At 30.5% G+C, this 15732-nt stretch overlaps 1 non-coding gene across 1 annotated transcript; it reads left to right on the top strand.

Moving 5' to 3' along the window:
- The first annotated feature begins 6846 nt into the window (after positions 1-6846).
- On the top strand, positions 6847-6920 carry TRNAV-AAC (transfer RNA valine (anticodon AAC)). The gene has a single exon. It is a non-coding gene; the product is annotated as a tRNA-Val (tRNA).
- Positions 6921-15732: the final 8812 nt, after the last annotated feature.

The raw sequence follows: 15732 nt of genomic DNA, 5'->3' as shown, positions 1-15732 counted from the left end.
ATTTTTCATTTTAGGGGGGCTGGCATGGGATCGCCTCTGTATCAAATGTTTTCTCATTGTTTTCTATGCTTTTTTGTGTGATTTATAAGAGGAGGAAAAGCCCTAACAGCAACGCGACTAGCACGACTCAATCCCAGATTACACCTTAAGTGGTGAACATTCTGACCATCAGACCAACACATGGAGTTCTATGTTTTATTTAAGCCTCATTATTTATTATTTACTTGAGATCTTAAGTTTGATTGAACTATGATGTAGTTGTATAAAGTAAATTTTTCATCAAGTGGCATCTTAGGTTATCAATAAAGAAAATAGTGGCATCTTAGAAATAATGTGGACGCTCTCTAATGGATCAAAATAAGTTATTTTTAAAGAGTGAGTTCTGGCCTAGTGGTTAAGAAGTAGTGTAAGTATCTTTGAGACCTGAGTTTGATTCATTTCGCTCGCAAATTCTTTTTTCCTCAATATTGATGATGTTGTTCAGACCACTATTGGTTTATCTGTCACAGGTTGTGTGGTATGGGATGAAACAGGGAAGTGGTTATTGGGTTATAATCGGTTCTTGGGGAAGTGTTTGGTATTCGATACCGAGTTATGGGACATCTTAGATGGTTTACTTTTGCTTCAGAAATAAGGATATGATAAGGTTATCATTCAATCTGATAATCTTGAGATTGTTGGAGCCATTTGTGATAGTCAATCAGCCGAATTGAGTTCATCATTGATTAGAAGAATTCAACATATTTTTTCAGGTGAAAACAACTGATTTTTGAGGTATACACCTAGAGAGAACAATTAGATAACGGATGCATTAGCAAAAATGTCCTTGACGAATGATGAAGATTTGCGTATGTTTGACAGCCCTCCTGTGGAAATTCAAGTAATTTTAAAAGAAGATAGTGACAACTTCTATATAATCCTTTTGTTTTATTTGAGTTTGTACTACACCAAAACTAATGAATTAACATGTTTTTATTATTTTATTTCAAGTATCACTGTTTAATTATTTACCTGAGATTTTGAGAAGATTGATTGTTTGATCCACGAGATAAAATTTTCAACAAGTGACATCGAATTTAGTTCTTATTAGGTTCTTTCAATATAAAGCTTTTGTATTTTATTTTTAGAAATTTAGGGTGTTAGATGAATTTTCTAATTTTTATTAAAATTATCAAAAGATTGATGACCATTAATTATAAATTTGGTTTGAATTATTTTTACCTGATTAAAATGAATAGCTTTTTACACTTTTTTTATTTTTAGTAATTCTTTTATATAATATTTAAATTTATTCAAAACTTTTACTCAATTTTTAAATAATAAGATAAAATTAATTGGAGCATGTTTGAATTTACATCTTCTTACACTTACAATAATACCAATACCAACCGAGTTAAGACTCAATTAATGATTTTTATATTTTTGTATATTTCATTTTATACATTATTTTCATAAATTTAATACATGAGATATTCCGTATAAATATGACGATCCATATATTTATATAAATTATTAAATTACGAATTTGGGGTTGAAAATTTATTATATTTGTACACACGATAGATTTGACGGTTCGTGCATTTGTGTGATTCTTTCATTGTCTTGCTTAATGTATTATATATTTATATAAATATAGAAATGGTAATAACTTATATGTAGATTTTAAAACATTCGTATTTAATTATCATATTTGTAATTAGAGGTGCTCATGGGCCGGGCGGTCTGGCCCGGCTCGACGGCCCGTCTGAAATATGAGAGGGTTCGGGTAAAAATATAGGCCCGAAATATGGATTTGGCCCGAGCACCACTTTTTTGGCCCGGGCCCGGCCCGAATATATAATAAATATTTATTTTTTATTTTTTTAATTTTAAAATATTTTTAAAATGTTTTTAAAATGTTTTTTTATTTTTTTATTTTTAAAATAAATTTTTAGTGTTTATTAAAAAAATGGGTCGGGCCGGGCCAGGCTCAGGCTTAGGAATTTTTTCTCGGGCCGGGCCCGGGCCTAGGACGTGGGCCGTAATTTTTTGGGCCCAACGTGGCCCGGCCCAGCCCATGAGCACCTCTATTTGTAATCGATTGAATCTTAATTTGATATATTGTCTCAATTTAATCATAATTTTAAAATTTTAACCCTCAACATTACAAATTATTTCAAATTGATCCTTATTCTTAAAATATATAAAAATACACAAATATTTTAAAAATAATATAATAAAATTAAATGTTACAAAAAAATTAACCTTTAACGTTACAAATTATTTCAAATTAATCTTACTTTAACCCTCAACTTTTTAATTCTCATGTCAATCAGTGTTTTTTTCTTTCTAAAATCAGACTTTTTCCCGGTATGGCTTGAATTTTAGTGAAGTATTTGTATCGTTTTTCTTTGAGTTGTATTTTTTTTTAGCATTATTTCGAATATACTAAAGCCTTATACTCCTTTTCCTTGTTATGATTTACAAATGAATGAAAACATATTTTGAAGAAAAGGAAAAAAATTTTCTTTTACCCTGTTTTGGACAACTAATAATAAAGGGAAGGCTAAATTTTGCTCGTAGCTTTTGTATTATGTGTAAGTTGTGAATTTAGTTTAATTCGGATCATTTTAGTCCTTATACTTTTTGAATTAGTCAATTTTAGTCTTAACTCAAATGGTAGCAGTTAAATTTATTCGGTAGAGTTCTACTATTAGTCCTATATGATGCATAAATTTATAGATTTTGTCCATGCTCTCCAATTGGAACTTTATTAATACTTTTCGAATTTTAAAATTTTAATTTTGATGCAAACGGCAACCATTAAATTCATTAGCTGACTTTTTGTGAGTAATATGAAGATATTGCAAGATAACATGACATTACGCATTTGATAATATGCTTGTCGCATCAAATTTTGGCAATAGTAGAACTTAATGATATTAACAACTATTGTTTTGGTTAGGACTAAATTTCAAAATTCAAAAATTTTGAAGACTAAAATTTTAAATTAAAGAAAAAGATTAGATCTATAAGTTATCCATATTACAGGGACCAATAGCAGAATTTAATATAACTCTATGTTTGAATTAAAAATAAGAAAGGAAAGTTAAGAAAAAATTATTTATAAATTACTTGTTTTGGATAGTTAAAATTAGTAAAAACAAAGTAAAATGAATTTGACTATTCTTGTTTGGCTAATCAATGGAAATGAAAGAACTAATTATAATGAAATTTTATAGTTTTAACCTTTTATTAAATTGTTCATAAAAGAAAGAAAGGGAAAAAAGATTTAGTCCCTATACTTTTGAAAGTTATAGATTTAGTCCTCATACTTTTATTTGATCAATTTTAGTTTCTATGTTTTTGAATTAGTCACTTTTAGTCTCTATATACTCTTCAAGTTTTGAAATTTTAGTCTTAACCCAAATAGTAGCAATTAAATTCATTTCATTAAATTTAATTGCTAGTCATGTACTATGCGTACAGTTATAGATTAGGTCTATTTTATCCAATTGAATCATTCTAAGTCCTTATACTTATCGAATTTTGAAATTTCAGTCTTGACACAAATGACAATTGTTAATCCATTAACTGGATTTTTATTTAGTAGGAAAAAGGGTCCAGATAGCCCTCGAACTATTCCAAAAAAATATCAATTAAGCCCATTGAGCCCTCGAACTGGTAAATTCCATCAAAAAATCCCTTGACTATCTTTGGTGAATTCAATTAACGGTCAAAGATGCTCAAAGGATTTTTTTATGGAACTCACTAGTTCGAGAGCTCAATTAAGTGCAAAATGTTACGAGGGCTTAATTGATTTTTTTTTTGGAATAGTTCGAAGGCTATTTGGATCCTTTTTTCCTATTTAGAAATATGTAAAAATAATACACTGACATGTCATTACATATATAATAATATGTTTGACACATCAAATTTTAGAAATAGTAGAACTTTACTTAATGAATTTAACAATTATTGTTTTGTGAGAATTGAAGTTTTAAAATTTAGAAAGTATAGGGACTAAAAATGACCAAATAAAAGTACAAGGATTAAGTCCACAACTTTTGCAAAGTACAGGGATTAATGGCAAAATTTAACCTATTTTAAATATCAACTAAGGATATGTGCTATGTTTTTTTATCATTGTGTGTCCATTTTACTGTCCATATTATCTTATCATTGCACTCAAAAAATCTCCTTTCAACATAATAATGAAATTTAACTTATACAAATATAAATAAAACTAGAAGTATAATTTTGTCCCGAATGCTAAATATAAACGGAAAAAACCTGACTCATCTTTGGGTCAGCATAAGATGAACCCAAAAAAAAGTTTAATCTATGGAGCTTTCTCACACTTATGGAGACTGTAACTATAATTAAGTAGTGAAGATATGGGAAAGCAATGAAAACCCACACTAATGTCCCAAATCAACAGTAGAGGTATATATAATAACGCTCCACACATTACATGTTTGTTAAAGTAAGGGATATATATGTGTGGAAAGCATGGCAGAAGGGCATAGGTGAAGATAATTTGGCATGATGAGGAAAGAGAAGATAATTTCAGGAGGCAGCTGAGATAGTGAGTGCGGTGAGGAGCGTCTTCAAGTGCCAAACACTGGACCACTCTACTCCCAGTCTTCTGGTTTTTTATTTATATGTATGAAGATGAAGAAGACGCTCCTCCACTCCTCTTTGCTAGACTAAATAATTTCCACTGCCCCCTCTGCTCTTGCTTTTGGCCCCTACCTACCGTTGCCAACCCTGCTCTCTCCCACCTATACAATATCAATAATACGATAGCTTTTTCTTCTAAAAAATTTGTTCGAGAATAAGGAAAGTAATTGTGATGATAGAATTAAAAATTTATATTTTATGAATAATGTTGGTGCTTGTATCAGTGTCAACTGTTAGCAGCATATTATATGCTTAATTTGTTTTTTTCATATCTAAATTGATAAATTTTGGCAACAAAAAATTATTGGGCTAAGAATCTTATTGTTAATTTGGACAATTGCTAGCCCATTTTTGATATTTAAACTACACAGCAACATACTTTAGAGATTGATTTGAATTTTGATAGAAGCAATCAACTTCCCAAGTTTGATAGATCGGATCGAATCGTGCAAAACTTAAAAGTATATTATGAAGATTCAAGACTTATCTTGAGATACTTAAAGGTAATTTATACACATTATCCTGCTTATTTCGAGGGAAGATTTATTGTAATTTATAGGGATAAATCCCAAAACTATACATAAACTATGGTTTAATGTGCAATTGCATAAATGAACTTTGATTTTGTGTAATTTTATACATGAAATTTTGATTTGATCCAGTTCTTGCAAATTATTAACACAATTATTGATATGACATCATTTTATATTTATATATTGCATACATAAATAATAATATTTATCCAATATAAAAATAAATTGATGTATTTATTTCTTTAAATGTGTATGATTAAATTAAAATTAGAGTTTCAAGTATACATTTGAACCACAATTAGAGTTTCACGTGTATAATTACACCAAATCAAAGTTCATCTATGCAATTGCACATTAAATCAAAGTTCATGTATAATTTTGAGATTTATCCTTAATTTATATAGTATGTTAGCAAGTCTTAATTACTCATCTTGAGCTACTTGAAGGTAATTTATGCATATTATCCTCGCTTATTTCGAGCGAAGATTGATTGTAATTTATATAGTATGTTAGCAAGTATCAATTGCTTATATATTTAGAGACTTGTGTAGGTAATGTACTGAAATAAAAGCACATTCTTATTCATTGAGGAACATTTCTTTAAGTGCATTGAGTGAAATGATTAAGTGTGTGACTTGGTTAATGTCTTTTTATAGGAAAACTTAAAGGGGAGTTGTTTAGATCTTAGGTACAAAAGTGAGAAGTCTAAATCGATGAGAGTTAGAGCTTGAAAGCAATTGTTGAACAAGATGCTAAGATAGTCGGTATTTTCTTTGGGCAAGACGTCATAGATATAGGGAACTTGAATTGCATCTCTTTTTTCTACATTGTTCATTTTTGTTGCCTAAAGCGGTTGGAACTACTCTTAGCACTACTCATTTTCTGCCATTAAATATCAAATTTGAATTCGATAAATAAATTAAAGGGTAAATTACACACAAGATCATTAAACTATTAAAAAGTTTACTTTTTGTTCATTCGGCTTCAAAAAATTACAAAATTGTCACTGAACAATTCATACTAGAATATGTGAAATTTTTTTTTAGTTTTAATTTTTCATATATTTGAAGAATTATAATCTTATATGCATACTAGACTATGTATCATTACAAGAAGCATCAAGGTAATCATAGATGCCAAGTATCATAAAAACAACATGTCTCATTAGTGTGTTAGGAGTTAAATCTTAATATTATATATTTTTCTTTACAATATTAAGGGTAGAGGATAGGGATAGCACGGTTTGGACCCATGCTAAATGGATATTTGATAAGAGTTTTAATCACTCCTTCATTCAAGTCAAAACATATCAATATTATACATGAAATTTTGATTCAATATGTAATTTAGTGCATGAATTTTAATTTAGTCCATCAAACACATGAAATTTTGGTTTCGGTTTAATTGTATATATTTAAGTAAATACATCAATATATTTTTATATTAAATAAATATAATTATTTATATATGTAATTATATAAATATTATATAAATAATTATGTTATTAATTTATAAAATTTGAATCAAGTAAAAACCATATATAGAGAATTACATAAAATCAAAATTAGTTGAACCCATAACCCCATAACCTTCTATATTGTATACAGAAACAGAAAATTTTAAATATTATTTTTTACTATCTAACAAATAAGGTGTCGTGGTGTAGTTGGTTATCACGTCAGTCTAACACACTGAAGGTCTCCGGTTCGAGTCCGGGCGACGCCAAATCTTTTAATTTAAAGACGTTTTAGACGATCACGACGGGGGCCAGCTTTGATCAAACCCATATCCCACGTTTACTCCTTATTGGGCTCATGCCGACAGACCAAGCTACTTTCTATTTCTATTTCGGGATAATTGATTGTTTTTTGGTTCAAAGGAATAGCATATTCTTTTTTTGTTCAAAGAAATTGTGTTTTTGTTTTTGTTTTTGTATTAAATATTGTTATAGATTTATTATTATAAATTTATTTCCAATAAATGCATATTATGTTTTTATGAGTTAATAATTTTTATATATATTTTTATTTATGTTGCATTTATTTTATTTTTCGTGTGCATTCTATTTTTTTTACATTATGTATTATTATGATTTAATTTATAAAAATTTTAGTTCACAACGATTTGATTTTAAACTATTCAAATAATTTCTCACTATAATTTAATTTAGAACAAATTATTACTTAATTTTTATTTTTAAAAATTTAATATATTTATAAATTATATATTTAAAAGGCTTGCATTTCAATTTAGCACTTGTGTTCAACCAACTGGGGAAAATGTTTAGAAATTAAAATTATTTAAATAATTATTTGATTCATAATCCATACCCAATTTCTTTGCATTTTTTATTTTTAAATTATATATTAATCTACACAATTAGTCACCAATTGATTTGCATTATTTATGTTTAGGGATTTCATTCAAGGAAAAAATCATGTATAGTTTTCATTTCAATTTTTTTGTGTATTATGTTTTTAGTCTTCTCGTAACATAATCTTATTGTATTTAAATTTATTTTATATCTTACGTACACTAAAACAAAATATCTCTAACACAACCTTTTTGGGCCGATACTTTTCTAAATGTCGGGATAGACTTGTTGACATATGTTCTGGTCAACTCTTTGTATAAGGGTTGGAATATGCATGTCTAAGGCAACGCTTAAATAAGAGTCGGTTTTATCCAACACTATGCCAACTTTTGTTATACATTTTCCAACTATATAAAAGTGTTGCCATATGAAAAGCTTAAGACTCTTTTTGGACTACGCCGACCCTTTTTTGTATCGTTTAAATTTGTACCTTTAAGCAACTTTTTTTGTGTTAACAAAATCTAATCATATCCCAACTTTTTAGGAAGAGTTGGAAAAACGTTAATCTATCCCAATTTGTATTATCTGTTGGCAAATATTTTATCTAACCCAACCTTTTTTGTGTTGCATTTGTCTGCTCATGATTTATCCCAACCTTTTTTTCATACTTACGTTATTATCGTTTTGTCCAAAATTTGGGAAGATTTAAACAAATAAAGTTCAAAATATGAGCTTAAACAAAAAAATGCAAATCAAAATTAAAAATGAATTGTGGGAGTTTCCAAATCTATGCTCAATTTGGTCCAAATATAATAATAATCATAACATTATATATTTAATATTTAATATTTGTCCTACTTGAAATTAAGAATTAAACAAAAATATCATAGTTTCAAATGAAAGGTTTCTAAAATACTCCCAATGCTGAAATGATTGGCACAAATTATATGTTTATTCAACAAATTAAATATGTTTGCTAATGTGCCCTTATTTGGAAGTACTATTACACAAATAAACATGTTATGAGTTATTACCCAAATCCCAATAGTGCTCTAAATATCAATGGGCTTAGCACTCCAAAAATTAGAATTCACATTATGAAAAGAAAAACAAAATGGGTGGTCGGGGATTGAAAATCAAAGAAGGAGTAGGCTTTCAGTCATCAAAACTCTACTCAGTAAAGAGGATCCCTTTGAGTAATCAACGAAGGAGAAGGCTTTACACTGAAAAATGTGTTATGGAGGTAAAATGATTTGCTTAAACTCTTTATATTTGAGTTATTTGTTTATGTCAATGGTTTGTGGGAATTTTCATTTAGTCATATCGAACTTTACTTTGTGCTACTCGGCAAATGTGGTATATGTGCATTCTTTTTCTTATCATGTACACAATCTTATTATTGATTTGTATGGATCTCCATTGGATGAGGTCTTAGTTTGAAGTTGGGCATTTGCCTTACATGTGCTCGATGAAATGTCTAAATGATATTTGTAGGTTTAAATAGTTGGGTTGCTACCTTGTATGTTGTCGATGAAATGTCTAAGTGGGTATTTGCAAGTTTAAATACTTATGTTATTTCATATTAATTACTTTAACATGTGGTGGATAAAAGTTGGATGGATGCTCTGAGATTTAGCACCAATCACTTGGCTAGAATAGAAATTTTTATAGCATTTATAATTGGAAAATCACTCTTTAACGAAAAAATATATTATTTTGTCATCATTGCAATAATAGGATATTACACAAACCACATATTGTGGGTGAGCATCTTCATCTTCATGGTATAATAAAATAATACAAGCATTGGATTTTTCATGGAGAATCCATTAAAAGGACATTGGTGCAAACCAATCAAACGGTGAGAACTTCTCCTTCAATTAGTACGTTGTTACAAGACAACAAAGCCGATATAAGAGATCTCATAATGGATGCTCTAGGTCAACAAAATATTTGACATGCTTATTGGAGTTTCTAAATGAGGCATTTCCAGATGGAAACATAATCCTGACTACATATTATGAAGCGAAGAAAAAGATTTCTACACTAAAGCTTGGGTATGTGAAGATTGATGTATGCCCTAACAATTGTATGTTATACTGGGGCGACGCTAGTAAAAAGGTCAGTTGTGATGTATGTAAAAGCTCAAGGTGGCAGTTTTCTGAAGAGTTGGATACAGATGAACAGGTTGATGGTATTTGCCGCCGTCCTAAGCCTACCAAGGTATTACGATACTTTCCTTTGATTCCTAGACTTAAAAGATTGTTTCAATCCTTCAAGACATCACAATCCAAGATATAGCATAAAGAATTACGGACCAAAGATGGTATATTGAGACATCCAGCCGATGGTTCTACTTGGGATGAGTTTGATAAGAGGTTTCCTGATTTTGTAACTGATCATCGCAATGTTAGGCTAGGTTTGGCTAGTAATAGATTAAATCCATTCTGAATAATGAGTACAAGTCACAATACATGGCCTGTACTTATTATTCCTTATAATTTGGAACCTTGGGCATGCATGAAGCAATCATCAATGATATTATCAATGGTTATCCCTGGTGAGAAAGGACCCGGCAACGACATTGATGTCTACATACAACCTTTAATTGATGAGTTGAAGCAACTGTAGACAAGAGTTAATGCTTTTGATACATCAGCTTCTAAATCTTTCACTTAACAGGCTTGTCTTCTTTGGAAGATCAATGATTTCCCAGCTTACGCTAATCTTTTAGGGTAGAGTACAAAAGGTCGTGTTGCTTGCCCGATATGTGCTAAAAAAATCAATCTCAATGGCTATAGTATGGCCGGAAGTTTTGTTATATGGGTCATCGTCGATGGTTATCAATTGAACACTCATTTCGAAAATAGAGTCGTGAATTCGATGGCACTATAGAGTGTGGAGTAGCTCATATACCACGATTCGGGAAAGATATTTTAAGAGAAGTTGAAGGTATCAATTTTATTTATGGAAAAGCCTAAAAAATGATAGAGAATAACTTGATATAGGGTCGCTAGAACTCGATGTAGACAAGGGGTGTGATTTGTTTAACAATTTTGAAGAATTGGTGGTAGAAGGGGATGAAGAAAATCTCATAAATCAAGACGAGACTTTATGAAAGAAGAAGAGCATAGTTTTCGACTTTCCTTATTGGCGTTACAATCTTCTTCGACATAACTTGGATGTCATGCACATCAAGAAGAACGTATGTGACAATGTCGTTGGCACTCTTCTTAATCTCTCACAGGAGGGTAAAGACAATATCAAAGAGCACAAGAACCTGTAAGATATTGGCATTTGAATTTATTTTCATCCAAAAATGAGAAACAAGAAAGAGTACCTACTGCAAGCGTGTTACACTCTTGTATAAAAGGAAAAAGATATTTTCCTCTCCATCGTGAAGAACTTGAAGGTACCCAACGGTTATGCATCAAAAGTATCTCGATGCATGAATTTGAAAGAGAACAAGTTGAACAACCTCAAAAGTCATGACGGTCACATTCTCATACAAGATTTGCTTCCTATATGCTTAAGATGAGTTGTAGAAAAGAAGTGTTATCATAGATCTATTGGATTTCTTTAAGAGATTATGTGCAAAAAGTTTTGATCCACAAGAAGTTGATCAACTTCAAATACAAGTGGTGTTAACGCTTTGTGAAATGGAGAAAATATTTCCTCCAAGTTTCTTCACAGCCATGATTCATTTGATTATTCATTTGTCGATAGAGGCTAGGCTTGGTGGACTTGTTCAATATAAGTGGATGTACCTGGTTGAAAGGTATATGAAATATATCACTAATATTTCATAATATTTTATCTTTATTATTTTAACATAGTATATAATAAGTATGTAACGATATATGTATTTGATGCAAGTATCTTATGGGATTAAAAGCTTTTGTGTGGAATAAAGCTTATCCCAAATGTTTCATTGCTGAAGGGTACATAGTTTCAGAATGTCTTACATTTTGCTGCCGTTATTTTTCTAATGTGGAGACTATATTTTCCTATCCTCCTAAGGATGATGAGAATATTCAAAAATAGTACATTTTCTCTTCTAAAGGGCATCTAATTAGCACTATGAAAATGAATATCTCGGACATGTCGCCTCTTGCACAAACAAATTGCTATGTTCTATTTCAGAGTGATAAGTTATCACCATACTGCTAGTGAGTTTTTTGAGGAAAATCTTGTCATTCAATTCTTTTGCTTAACTAATAGACGAATAAAGTAATATTTCTTAATCTGTATGCATTTTGACAATATTTTCCGCAAAATACTGAATATATTATAGGGAATTTTTAGAGTCTTAACGAGCTACTTATGATGGCATTCAGATGAGTAAATGTACAAAGGACAAATGGTTGGTTGAAAAGTTCCCAAAATTGCTTGCAAACCAGGTAAATTGTCATGGTTAAAATAATTTATCTTATCATTTATATAATGAAGGGACATTGTAGAAATTTGTTCATAGAATAAGAGATAATCGATTTCCTACTATATGGTCAGATTCTAAATATGGAAGTCGAATAAATTGATGCTGATGTAATTATTCTTGCTCGAAGACCGCATAAGGTGGTTTCCTTTTATGATGGGCTTATAATTAATGGTTTTAGAGTCCATACGAAAAAACGTGAGCAACATCGTAAGACTCAGAATAGTAGCATGATGGTTTTTGCTAACGAGAGAAACTATTATGGCAATTGCATTGAAATTATTGAGCTAAACTATTATGGAAGGTTTTAGGTCATCGTGCTTAGATGTGATTGGGTGAAATTAAATCTCCAATGAGTATGAAAAAAGATGCAAATGGCTTTATGATGGTGAAATTTTCTAAGCTTATCCATACAGGGAGTCGTGATTTAGACGATCCATACATGCTTCTTAAGTGAAACAAGTATTTTATGTTGAGGATGGCTCCATTTTATCAAAATAAAACCAAGAGATTTGTACAATCAAGGCATTGAAACCCCTATAGAAGATGATGAATACATATATTCGTAGTGTAATCATCATATCGCAACTTAATATGTATGCAAAGTGATGGTATTATTGTAAGTGACATATCCGTAGTGATGGTATGAAACTAATATAAACTAAGAAAAAATTAATCTATTTTGTTCAAAAACATTTTACTAAACTTTTTAAAATTAAATTCGGTACACCTAACTTATGAAAAGAACTATAAAAAATTGTTTAATAAAATGGAACCATGGGTGAGGATATGGACTGGGTGTAATTTTTTAATTGAAAACAACTAGATTCAATGAGGAAGCAGCCAAATCAACAAGCAACCAATGGCATAAATTAGACAAAAGAAAGAAAAAAATAACAGCTAACTCCAGCAAACCTTGCCATATTCTTCATTTTCTCCATTTTTTCTTCCCAATAAATAGATATTGGTAATTAAAGAAAAACCTAGAGAGAGTATTTTTCTCTTTGGAACAATTTACTACCCAATAGCGTTATGTTTAGCATCCCATATGAATCTGCTGCTTAGAAACGAAAACTGAATATGAGAAATTAAAGTACAAAGTATAGATACATATTTTATATATAAAAAAAGGAAGGTATTTGAAACTACAGGGAAGTGGTTTCTTTTGAGACAGAAGGCAAAAAAAGGAAGACAGAGTTGGATTTTTAGTTTGGTTTTGTGGTGGAGTTTTGCTCTATGATTTATTGTAGGAAAGGCATCGATTGATAAGATTATAATTTTTAATACTACTTTTCTTTGTTTTACAAAACTCATTTTGGAAAGTTTTGTTGCATTTTTTATTGAATTTTGGTTTTGATTTTTGAGGAATGGTAAGGGTTTGTTTAGTTTTTGAAACTATCATATGGTTGTTGATTAAGTTTTAGCTTATTTTCCCTTCCATGTTCCATCATTTATCAGACACTAACCTTTTGTTTATATTCTGCTCTCCATTCATTCACCCACTTCTTTTATATATCAACTTATTGCAATCTCTTTGATCTCATTTTGCACCCTCTCATGGCCTCTTCTGTAAAGTTTTGCATTGACTTTATGTAGTTTAGAGCCTCTCTATTGTTCTCATCAAAACAAAATGGTTTGCAGTCATAGTTTCATAGTTTCCCAGAGAGTTTTTCATATTCTCTTTTGTTTTCTCTTGATCTTAACCACGACCCAAGCTAGATACAAAGCTAAAGGTAATTTATTACTCATTTACTTCATATATTTGTTACAATTTTGAAGTGAATTTCCTTTGATTCCCTTTTATTTTCACTGCAGGTAAACCAAATCTCATATATAATAAGTTGAATTTTGCACACAATTTGAAAACTAGAACTATATATACTTGTCGACCCAAGTAAAAACCTAGCCCAAAGAGAAAACCCAAAATAAAAATCATAATAGGCAAATAAAAAGCCAACTCTCCTCCAAATTTATCATCGACTTAGGTTTTCTCGGCAACAAATCATAAAAGTAAGTCAAAAATTTATCTTTCTCGGTTCCAATCTTTTGTTCTTTTCCTCCTCCTCAAAACCCAAAGTACAAAACATTGAAAAAGGAAAAGGGAACATAATAAGAAGAAAAAGAACACGATTCCTCCAAGACCTTTTCGGTGCTCTATCGGTTCCCTCTGGTACTTTCTGGTTAACCTTCATCCATTACCACTCATTGTCGAAATGATAGATGTTGATGGGTTGCCTAACATATATATGTATGTACATACTCTGTTTTTTCTAGGAAAATAGTTGGTAAAGCTCGAACATTAAGAAGTGTATGACTTTCCTCGAGAGGTTCGAACACCTTGGGAAGTGCTCCTACCGATAGCCAAAGTATGAAAGAAGAAACTCCTAGTCAAACAGCGGAAAAAGTACCTGCAACTCCGACTGGTAATTAATGTTTCATCAACATCATTTATATAAAGATTGCAAGAAATTATCGTTATTATGTACATTATATATGCTGCTACTTTTAATAGAGGCTACTAAGAGAAAGCGAGGGCTTACAAACATGAAAGATATATGAAATCTTTAACTTGAAACTCGTATAGTAGTAGACGCCAACCAATATGGCCAACCTATTGGGAAGGAAGCATCAAATTGACTGAATTCCTCGGCACAATTGCAAGAATCGACTCTATTTGTCATTTGAATACCAAACATAGGAAACATCTTTTCAAATATGTGTTGGAAAACATATTGAGAATCATTAATGTATGTAGTACATAATAATTTTCTAATTTAATGAATTGCAATAATTTTGCATTATTTTAAATTGTATGTAATGAGTACTTGTTTCATTAATTTGTTATATGTTCAGGAAAAGTTCGATCTTCAAGGTAAGGTGGAGGACTCCGACATTCTCTTACATGTTGGGAAACTCCGTAAGGAGTTTAAATTGATTTTGAAGACTAGATGCTACAAAGAGATGGTCTAAAAAGGTCGAGCACTTGAAGAAATATATGAAAACAATCCTCTTAGTGTGCATGATGATCAATGGAAGTGGCTAGTGGGGTGATGGGGAACACCACAAGCTGCTATACACACTTTTATTGTACTAAATGTTCTATTTTTCTGCTTTCACGTACGGTATGGTCAAAGTAGAGGTTGCATATATACGTGATTTGTTGAATGAGCCACAATAAACTTAGCTTTCCTATTACTCTAATATTTTTTTTGCATCAATTTTAACAACAAGCAGAATCAGAAAAGGCAAAAGAATCTCAAACAAATGTGCGTTATGCACACGTCGTTGGTAATATAAGATATGCAATCCTTAATGCAAAATTTGTAAGTATTACATATTAATTAATATATAACCTATCTTAAGTGTTCTGCGCTCATTGGTGAATATTATTAACAACTATTATTTTGTTGTATAATATAGGCTGAGAAGGAAGGTCGTGAACCTTCGCGTTTGGAGCAGTTTAGATTCCAACATTTGCGAAAAGATAGAACTGACAAATTGAGTAGTGAGGTTGCAGAACAAGTTTATGTAAGAAAAAATTTGTATTATTTATTTCTTTTATTTTATTTTGACATCAGTTTTACTATTTTCAAAATAGATTTTTCTAATGAAAGAGAACTATAGGATGAAGCATGCAAGAGGGTTAAAGACTTTATGCCAACACTTGAGAGTTCTTTCACGCATCAAGATAATGTTGCATTGGAAAACGAAGAGTATACACAAGTGTTCGACCCTAAAAAATATGGAAAAGTGTTGGGATATGGATGTGGGATAACCAAATCTATATT

The sequence above is a fragment of the Gossypium raimondii genome, chromosome 12 (genome assembly GCF_025698545.1).
Source record: "Gossypium raimondii isolate GPD5lz chromosome 12, ASM2569854v1, whole genome shotgun sequence".
Classification (NCBI taxonomy): Eukaryota; Viridiplantae; Streptophyta; class Magnoliopsida; order Malvales; family Malvaceae; genus Gossypium; species Gossypium raimondii.
Note: the sequence above shows the minus strand (reverse complement) of the source record. Positions and strands in the feature narration are given on the sequence as shown.